General features: G+C 36.5%; 1 long non-coding RNA gene across 1 annotated transcript in view; it reads right to left on the reverse strand.

Moving 5' to 3' along the window:
- LOC103148954 (uncharacterized) overlaps positions 1-1572 on the reverse strand; it is a 3781-nt gene extending 2209 nt beyond the window's left edge. Inside the window, exon 1 of the long non-coding RNA XR_477412.2 lies at positions 1415-1572. This is a non-coding gene — a long non-coding RNA (uncharacterized LOC103148954). The remainder of the gene's footprint in view (positions 1-1414) is intronic.
- Between the last annotated feature and the right edge of the window lie 7695 nt (positions 1573-9267).

Here is a 9267-nt window from a genome sequence, read left to right on the forward strand (position 1 = left end):
TCTTGATTGGGTTGAGGTCTGAACTTTCAAACACATGATTAAACCAGTGCAGTGTAGCTCTGGCTTTATGGTTGAGGTCGTTGTCCTGCTGGAAGGTGAACCTCCGCCACAGTCTCAAGTCTTCTGCTGATTCCAGCAGGTTTTCTTCCAAGATTGCCCTGTTTTTGGCTCCATCCATCTTCCCATCAACTCTGACCATCTTCCCTGTCCCTGCTGAAGAGAAACACCGTCAGAGCATGATGCTGCCACCACCACATTTGGGAGACGGCATGGTGTGTTCAGAGCGATGTGGAGTGTTAGTTCTCCACCACACATCCACTTTGCATTTTTGCGGAAAAGCTTTCTTCTTGCCATGCTTCCATAAGGACTACATTTGTGCAGTGCACGACTAATAGTTCTCTTTTGGACAGAACTGTGGATCGCTGCATAGCGTCATCATGGGCCTCTTGGCTGAATCTCTTATCAGTGCTCTCCGTGTTCGGCCTGTAAGTTTAGGTGGACGGCCTCTTCTTGGTAGGTTTACAGTTGCACCATACTCTTTCCATTTCCAGATGAAAGATTGGAAATGAAACTGGAAGATTTCAGTCTTGAAAAGACTGAAATCTGTTAGGGTTATAATTAGGATTATGGGTTATACCCTCTACACTCCAGATAATTAATGTCACCAGGTGACAACATTTTAGTAGAAGTTCTCCACTTATTTGTTGTGATCTCAGAGAGGAATAACAAGACAGGCCAACTTTTCATCTTCATGTCTAAGTAATGATCTTAGTGTAAACCAGGAAATGTCAATTGTTATCACAGGTTTTTCCCCATGATATCAGATTATTCTTTGTTTTCAGCTCACGAAGAAACAGTGGAATTCAGTTCATTAAGTTGTTCCTGTAATTTGAGACTTTATTTCCTCTTCACAGTCTTCTAACTGCAACAAGGCTTTGGCTTGATTATGTTAACACCATCTTTACTGGGTCACTGTTGAATCTTCTCAACTCTGTACACAGCTAGTGCTTTTAGCGTTTATTGTAGAATTATATTGTGTAGGAACTGGCATTAGGTTTTTCGCTTTTAATTTGATATGACAAGAATTATCAAGCACCTCAGTTCTTGGGACCTAACAGTCTAATGTCTGTTTTGTCTTTCTGTAATGGATCAAAGACAGCCTCAGGTAGTTGTGGATACATTGGTTACAAAGCAAACAATAATTTCTTCCTGAGTCCTGAACATGAAAGTGTCAGCAATCATGCACTTTACCAAAATGTTTAGCTAAACCAGAAACTCTATCCATCTTATTCCTGGTAATGCTGATGGAGGATTGATTGTGTTAGATTTAAGGTGTAGCTAGTGGTCTGTTTTGTAATTGTCAAGGTGAAAAACTTTGTGTGTCTTGTGTGATTAACTAAGGTGTGCAACTCACCTGATTTTACTCTGGGTAATTTCTCACATCCATAATATGACAGAATTGGTTTGTGTTCTGATTGGGAAACCCCAATAATACTCATTTTATCCTACTCCCCAGTATCCAATGTGTTTTTTCCCTTTATCATAAAAGGAATCAGTTTTATCACTTTGTAAGTTCAGAGTTTATAGGTCTTGACATATTTCACAGAGTGTATTACAAATTGCTTGACGTGTATTAAGTTTTTTGAACGATAATGCTAAAAAACACAGGAGGAAAAATAAAAACAATATTCAGTTTGTGTAGGGTGGACAAGAGTAAGAAATTGAAATTGCTTCAGTTGTCAATTTTAGAGTCATGTATTACAGTTTATCAAGAAAAAGATCAGGAAGCAAAATGTGTCTCATCTCTGCAACCCTTGTTGACTATTAGCTGCACAAGCCTGCCCTCTTGTGGACAAAGAAGAGAGATAAGGTCCAAAATGAAAAGAAAAGACTGCAGTCTTCAAGGCTCAAATACCTTCTCACAGCAAATGATAACTGTTGTTTTTATATATATATATATATATATATATATAAGCTCCAAAACAAAAACCTTTTCAGCTGTAGCCATTATTCATTGACAGGTCTAAGTGTACGAATCCAGAGACTGAAAATGTGGACGAGGTGTCGATGAATCTAGGGGGAGCTAAGAACACCTCAGTGTCTGTCTGTGTCCTCCTACTCAGCGATCAGTGCGGAGGCAGAGCGTTTATTCTATTCTGGTCCCTGAAATGTGAGGTCTTTTCTTCACTGCTCCCTCCAAGACCAGAGTGATTCATCCACACGTCTGCAGGCAGAAAGGCAAAAAAATGAAAAATAAATAAATAAATAAATAAATAAATAAATAAATAAATAAATCAAAACTCATTCAGTGTAGACTATCAGTCTGTTTCTCACAAAATGGAAATATCTATTATATTGTATTACACACATTATCTTATATGGCTGTCAACGTTTTTGCTTCAGAGCATCCACAAAACAAAAGCATAAAAATTGAAGGCTATGTTCCTCTTTTCCCCCTGACAAATTTCCCTTGTCTATCTTTTCCCTTCAGAACACTCATAAGTTTGACTGTTTAACCAAAAAGTCTGGTTCAAGTTGATGTCTAAGCAAAGGTATGTTAGTTAAACTTTGCAACTCTTCTCGGAAACTTCAGAAAAGTTTTGTATTCATTGATTTGCAGATCATTTATGAGTTTGGCTGTTCCAATAAAAAAGGCTTGTTGAAGTTGCTGTCTAAAACAGTTCCCAAGTCAAGGGGGGTCAGAAACCTTTGTAATCCACACTTATTTGCAGTTTAGATAGTGGAAATAATTGTCCCTCAACGAATAAATGGAGGGAAAATGATAAGTGTTTACCACCATTTTTGTTGGAAGCCATAATGAGTCAACACCCATAACCAGTGCCGCATCTTTTTACTATATCCACTGTTTGGTTTTAAAGGCTCAGAAGGAGTAGTAGTATTGCCTTAAAAAAGTATGTGGAGTTTATGATTACTTGATTGTTAAAATGATGTGATTGAATGCGTAGTGGCAAGAGAACAACTTTAAATTGGTGCTACACACAATGGGTCCAAGATGATTTGTGATGTAGTGTAATGTACGTTAAAGAAAAACGGAAGGTGTCTTAGACTTTTTCAGAAGTGATTAAGCAAAACGTTCATTACAACGCTGTTCTTCATGCGAATAAAAATAGACTTGTTTTATTTCTGCCACTGATAAAAAAAAATAACCCTAAAAAACTTGTATGTCTTATGACTTAAGAGATTCTCTCACTTGTGATAAATGTGATACTATCTTATTTGTGAGACAGTAGTTACCTTATGCAGTTAAGACTTACCGTAACTACATAAGGTAAGTCTCAGGTTCTTCCATCAGAGTGCCCAAAATGGGCTTCCATACATTTGCTATGGTGTAGTAGTTTGAGATATGGTGTTGCAAAACAAAGGGTTGTTGCGTGAACACAACAGCTCTTCCACAGGCCACCAGCTAACCCTAACAGAGACATTCACCGGTAGACTTGCATGTCAGTCTTTCCTGCATAGTTCTGCTCATATGCAAAGCAAAGAAGTTGACAGGTTTTTAAAATGACCAGATCAAAGGTTTGTTAAGTCAAACTTTATAACTCTTCTTGGAAACCTCAGAAAAGTTTTGTATTTAATGATTTGCAGTGGTGTTAAAAATTGTTTGCTCTCTTTATGATTTTGTTGTTGTATATTTGTTACACTTCAGTGTTTCAGAAAAGCAAACCAATTTAATAGTCAAAGTCAGCACAAGTAAGATGGAGTTCCTTTCCTGCCAGAACATTGCAAATCCAATGAAGGGCACTGTACACAAGTAAAACACACAAGTAAAACATATTTTCACAAATTCCCCGTATGTTTTAAAACTGTCTTTGACTATAAACTAATTCAAAATGGAACTTTCCATGGAAAATCATTTCCATATTGCTTGTGTTGTCTTTGATTAATATTTAAATTGGTTTTGGACAGCTAGAACACTGAAGTGTGACAAGCATGGCAAAACAAAGAAGAAAAAAAAACAGGAAAGGGTCAAGCAATTTTTTACACTACTGTGAATCATTAAAAACAGAACTTCTGTGAAGTTACCAAGAGTTGGAAAAGTTTAACAAAGATCCTTGTTTGAACTGTATAAGTAGTCAGGAGAATATACAGCAGAGACAACTACAAGCAGGAGCAGTTCAAGATGAAGATTTCTGTGGTTACGTTTTTTTTCTTCTATGCGTGTGTGTTTGAAATCACAGCTCAGCCAACAGGAGAGGTCAGTGATGTGGATGATGGCATCATTCAGTCACCTGGTGGCCAAGACCAGGGCACAGCCGAAGACCAAAAGACCATTGGGCAACTTTTTCTTATCTTAAGAGAGCTAGAAGCCAAACTTAGAGACAATCAGAAAGAGATGGAGGTCATGAAGTCACAGGTTCAAGGTAAGAGCAGCAGATTTGGAGCATCCTCTTCCGCAAATTTTATTATATAGAGATGAGATTAAATAAACATTATAATGAACACTCATGTTTATGTTTTTTCTTAAGGCAACAAGGTAGCATTTGGTGCATCCATAAGCATCGGTGGCAATGTAGGACCTTTTAATACCCACACCACACTGGTCTATAAAAAGGTCTATGTAAATACAGGATCATTCAACGTGGGAACAGGTAAATTCAACACAGTAACACATTTGATTATGCTTATTAATCAAATTAGTGTGTACAACTAGCAGTTTGAAATATATTTTTGTTCTTGAAGATGTTTCACATATTGTCGGAGGTTATATAAAGTAGTGTCATTGTATTAAGGATGACCTAAATGCGGAAATTATTAAATAATATCCAGTGCTCGCTCGATGGGCTACTGTTAGATGCAAGTTTAAAGAAAAAAACACTTTTCAGTTTCAGTCAGGTCTTATCAGGACATATGCTTAAATTCATCCATATTTTATTTTATTATGTTTTTGAAGTTTTAAAGTAAAAAAACCCCGCCAAAGGTCACCATGAACATTGCTTTGATCATCAACAGGTATTTTTACAGCTCCTGTCAAAGGAGTCTATTATTTCAGCTTCTCTGGACATAATAAATCATCTAAACCAATGGGCCTGCAACTGATGAAGAATGGACAGCAGATGGTCACTGTCTATAATCATGTTGCTGGAAACCGTCATGAGACAGCAACCAATGGGATGACTCTGCAGCTTGAAGTTGGAGACCAAGTTTACATGAGACTAATGCAAAACACCTGGATTATTGACAATGAGAATGATCATAGCACATTTATTGGCCATTTATTATTCCCTCTGTAAAAGTTGTGAACAAGTAACACCTTTGTATAAAATCTAAATGGATGAAAGTGAAGACAAAAAAAATTGCTTCATTTCAGTTGTAATGTTTAGTAAAAATACTTCTTGTTCAAGGCATATTTTAGAACAAAATTAGAATCTGCATATTGTGTCTTAAATGTGAGAAACGATGTTCAAGTAAATTCAAAATCATATTTGACCTAGTAAGTTATTGGTAATTATAAAATTTTTTAAGTTTAAAAAAAAATCTTTTTTTTTTTTTGAAAATCTATTTGTTGTAAGCTCCTCTTGTGCTTTTATTTTGTTTTTTTATTACAAGGAGGTGAAATCCTGTTTTCTGTTTTCAAGAAATTAAAAAAAATCAATAAAAATAATTTACTAAATTAGAGTGACTAATAATTCTTAAATTCAAAGGACCTATACCTGTCAAATTAGAAAACGAGGAGTCGACATGCATATTAGATTTTCTCAGAACACATTTTAAATTCTCCAAACTACTTTTTCAAACATTAAATCACTGTGTCGCTAGTGCACATCATAAAAGAATTTCCTTCTGTATTTCAAGTTGCAAAATGCTTTTGTACTTCATGCAAGTGATTTTGTACAATTTTCTACTTTCTCCTACATTTTCATTTGCTTTTGTCATTTAAAATGTATTATGTGGGTCTCTTTTGGATTGTCTCAACCTCTACTACATTTAGCTTCATGAAGCCTTAACCTATAAAATGCTTCAACAGGTTGTCAAAATATGTCAATCATATTTCTTTACACTTCCATTGGACTCCTGAACTGATAAATTGCTCCCATGTGAATCCTAAGTTTCTCCTGAGTCATCTAAGCTAATTAGATAATGAGGCATTTGGCTACCTTAAGAGAGTCATAGGAAGCCAAATGTAAATTAATATGTGAAATGACCAACAATCAACCAGTTTTCTGAAGTAGCTCAAAGTTACATCACTTCGGACAATGATGTGGATGTGGTCAACAGCCAGAGAGAAGGAAAAAAAATGAAGAGGAGTTTATAGTTATAGTTGAGGCAGAACTGGGCTGAGGACATATGCCAGTTTCCATAGCTCCATCATTAGAATATGATTTGGAACCCAAAGCAAAATACTGATGGAGTTCCTCTAAACCTACTCCTCATTCCTGTACCCTATTGCTGGGTTTCAGATGACGTAGCACCAACAACCTGTTGTAAATTCAGCCCATTTATCCAGCATCAAAGTGTCTAAAGTCTGAGTCCTGTATGGTTGCTCCAAATAGAGAAAAAGATAAAGATAAAAAAAGATCATTTTCATGTTTCGAAGGTAGTTGGTCACAAGGGAGTTAATTTTAAAAAACGTACTAAAAAAGAGGAGAAATGTGGATCAATAATCTACAACTAAAAACAGGAGGTGCGGACATTAACAATGCCCGAGTTTGCAGCACCACTTTCTGACAGGTAACGATCGCATCGTTTAAATGGTATTTTCAGATATTTTATTGGACAGTTACTTCAAAAGCCAAGCATTCATATGTAAGGTAAGATATATTATTTTTATGCCCTATCGTGGTTGTTCTCAGAGTGCTAGCTCTAGCTCATTGCCGAGTCACGGACAGAAAATAGCTATAATGTTTATTCAGTGGGACTTTAATGCTAAAAACAATAAAAAATAAAAAAGCTAAATAAATATAATATAACCTAACTAGCCATACAGTCACTGTGAGCTGTTACTATTCCCCCACATGCTTCGTGTTTGGACACGAACAGACACGAACACGGGGTTTCCGTAGATTGGTGCGAATAGTTGACCTACATTGGACCTGAATCCAGCGCCCTACAGCGACTCAACATTAACGTACATCTCCAGCATGAATTTGGGTTTACAGAAGCGAAATAAATTATTTACCAGGAGATTCAAGCTCATAAAATAACATGTTTGTTGTAGCACCGTTATCATGGACTAACTCACTACTCACCGGCAGAAACAAGTCGACAGCCATCTGATGCTGCTTTTGATCCTAACTGCTTGACCCAGCTTTAAACTAAATGATTGTATTCTCCAGGTTTTTGAAAACTTAATTCTGGCTCATTGTATAATGTGAGGTCTGCAGCTCCAGGTAGTTAGTTAAGTGGATCGCCTTGACACCAGGTAAATCCTCAAGATTATAAGACAAGTCTTTTTTTTACCGAGATAATACGAATCATATCCTAAATATACACATATTTTTTCGAGATACCTCGGCTGTTCCAGCCTATATAGGCATTAGTGTAACCGTTGTGATCAACTTTGGTTTGTTTTGAATCGGAGAAATCCCCTTCCTGCCCTCCATCTGAATTTTGCGCGTCATCCGGGTCACGTGACTGAAACCCAGCAACAGAGGAATTTTTCTCAGTATGGAGATGTAAATGATCACAAGACTGCACTGTAATACCAACAGACTGCATGTACAGTTTTCCTTAAGGAGATTACCCTGTTTCATTTTCTATTTTTGTTTTTTGATTTTATGTTCTCTGCAATCCTGTCTTTTTCTTTCTGTATCGCAGTGGCATGGGCTGTCAACAAATTACAGTGAAAGCATAAATGAACATCTTATCCAGCCTCTTGCCTTATCATTTTGTGGACTGTTGATTCGTACAGGGTAATGTCTTTCCTTTTGTCTGGTGATTGCTATATTCTGGTCCCTGGCTGTGAAGTCTTTTCCTTACTGTCTACTTAAAAAAACCAAGATTTACCTACATTTGTTTGCAGAAACAAAGACAAAAATAGACACTTTAATTCAGAATCTTCACACAATCAATAACTGACTTCCATACAAGCAGAATTTCCTGTCACATTTTCAGTGCTGTAGAAAACAAGTCTGATTTTAATGATCTTATCTTTCTGTCTCTTATCATGTTTTTCTGTTTTGTTTAGTTCCTTTTATCATCAAAATATCATAAACCTAAGCCATTGAGCAAATAAAATAATAAATGCTTTACTAAAGGATAACATCTGAAGTTTTAGACGTCTAGTAATATCACCCCTTGAGCAACCATGAGGTTTTAAAACTTCAGTGACCTTGTCACCATGAAGTGTAATACGTCCAGAAACCCAAAGTCGACTTTCATACGGCATAAATGGAAAAGACTAAACACTTAACCAGTACTTTTCTACTCTAACTATTCTTTATGTGTTTTTATACATTGAAGAAGGCACTGGAGTAGAGAGGTGTCTTAGCTAAAAACCAAATTGGAAAGATCTACAATTCCCTTAAGCAATTGTTGCTGTTTGTCAGTCAGGGAAAGGTAAGAAGTACACATATTCTTATGATGCATTTAAGAAATCTTGAGACTGGGGACGACCTCAATGATATTTTAGAAATGTAGTTGAAAAGAGGAGTAGAACTTGGTGACATCTTATCTTATGTCTCATGTCCACTCTTCTGTCCCTCTATTCATCCATCCATACATTATACTATTTAAGATCATTGAATGAGAAAAACATACTGTACATGGCATAAAATGTCAAATGTCTTTTGACAAAATAATAATTTTTATTCAAAATTATCAAAGAAATCAATAGCAGTATCAGAAGCTATAGAAATATGCAACAATGGATATCATAGTTAATCTATAAAGGAGAGTAAAACAATAAAACCGAAACATCTCCAAAGTTCCCAAGAGTTGGAAAAGTTTAACTTAAGAAACCTTTGACCAGGAAGAAGCAAGGAAACTAGGCCACTTCCTTGTTTGCCTTGTATATATACAAGTGAGGAGAACTGATGCAGCAGAGACACCCACAAACAGAAATAGTTCAGGATGAAGATTTTTGTGGCTGCATTAACTTTTTTTTCCCTCTATGTGTGTATGGCTGAAGTCACCAATCAGCCAACAGGAGAGGCCAGTGACACAGATGATGGCATCATTCAGTCACCTGGTGGCCAAGTCTGTGGTGTAGCAGAACTTTTTCTTATCTTAAGAGAGCTAGAAGCCAAACTTAGAGACACTCAGAAAGAGATGGAGGTCCTGAAGTCACAGGTTCAAGGTAAGAGCAGC

The sequence above is a fragment of the Poecilia formosa genome, unplaced genomic scaffold (genome assembly GCF_000485575.1).
Source record: "Poecilia formosa unplaced genomic scaffold, Poecilia_formosa-5.1.2 Scaffold215, whole genome shotgun sequence".
NCBI lineage: Eukaryota > Metazoa > Chordata > Actinopteri > Cyprinodontiformes > Poeciliidae > Poecilia > Poecilia formosa.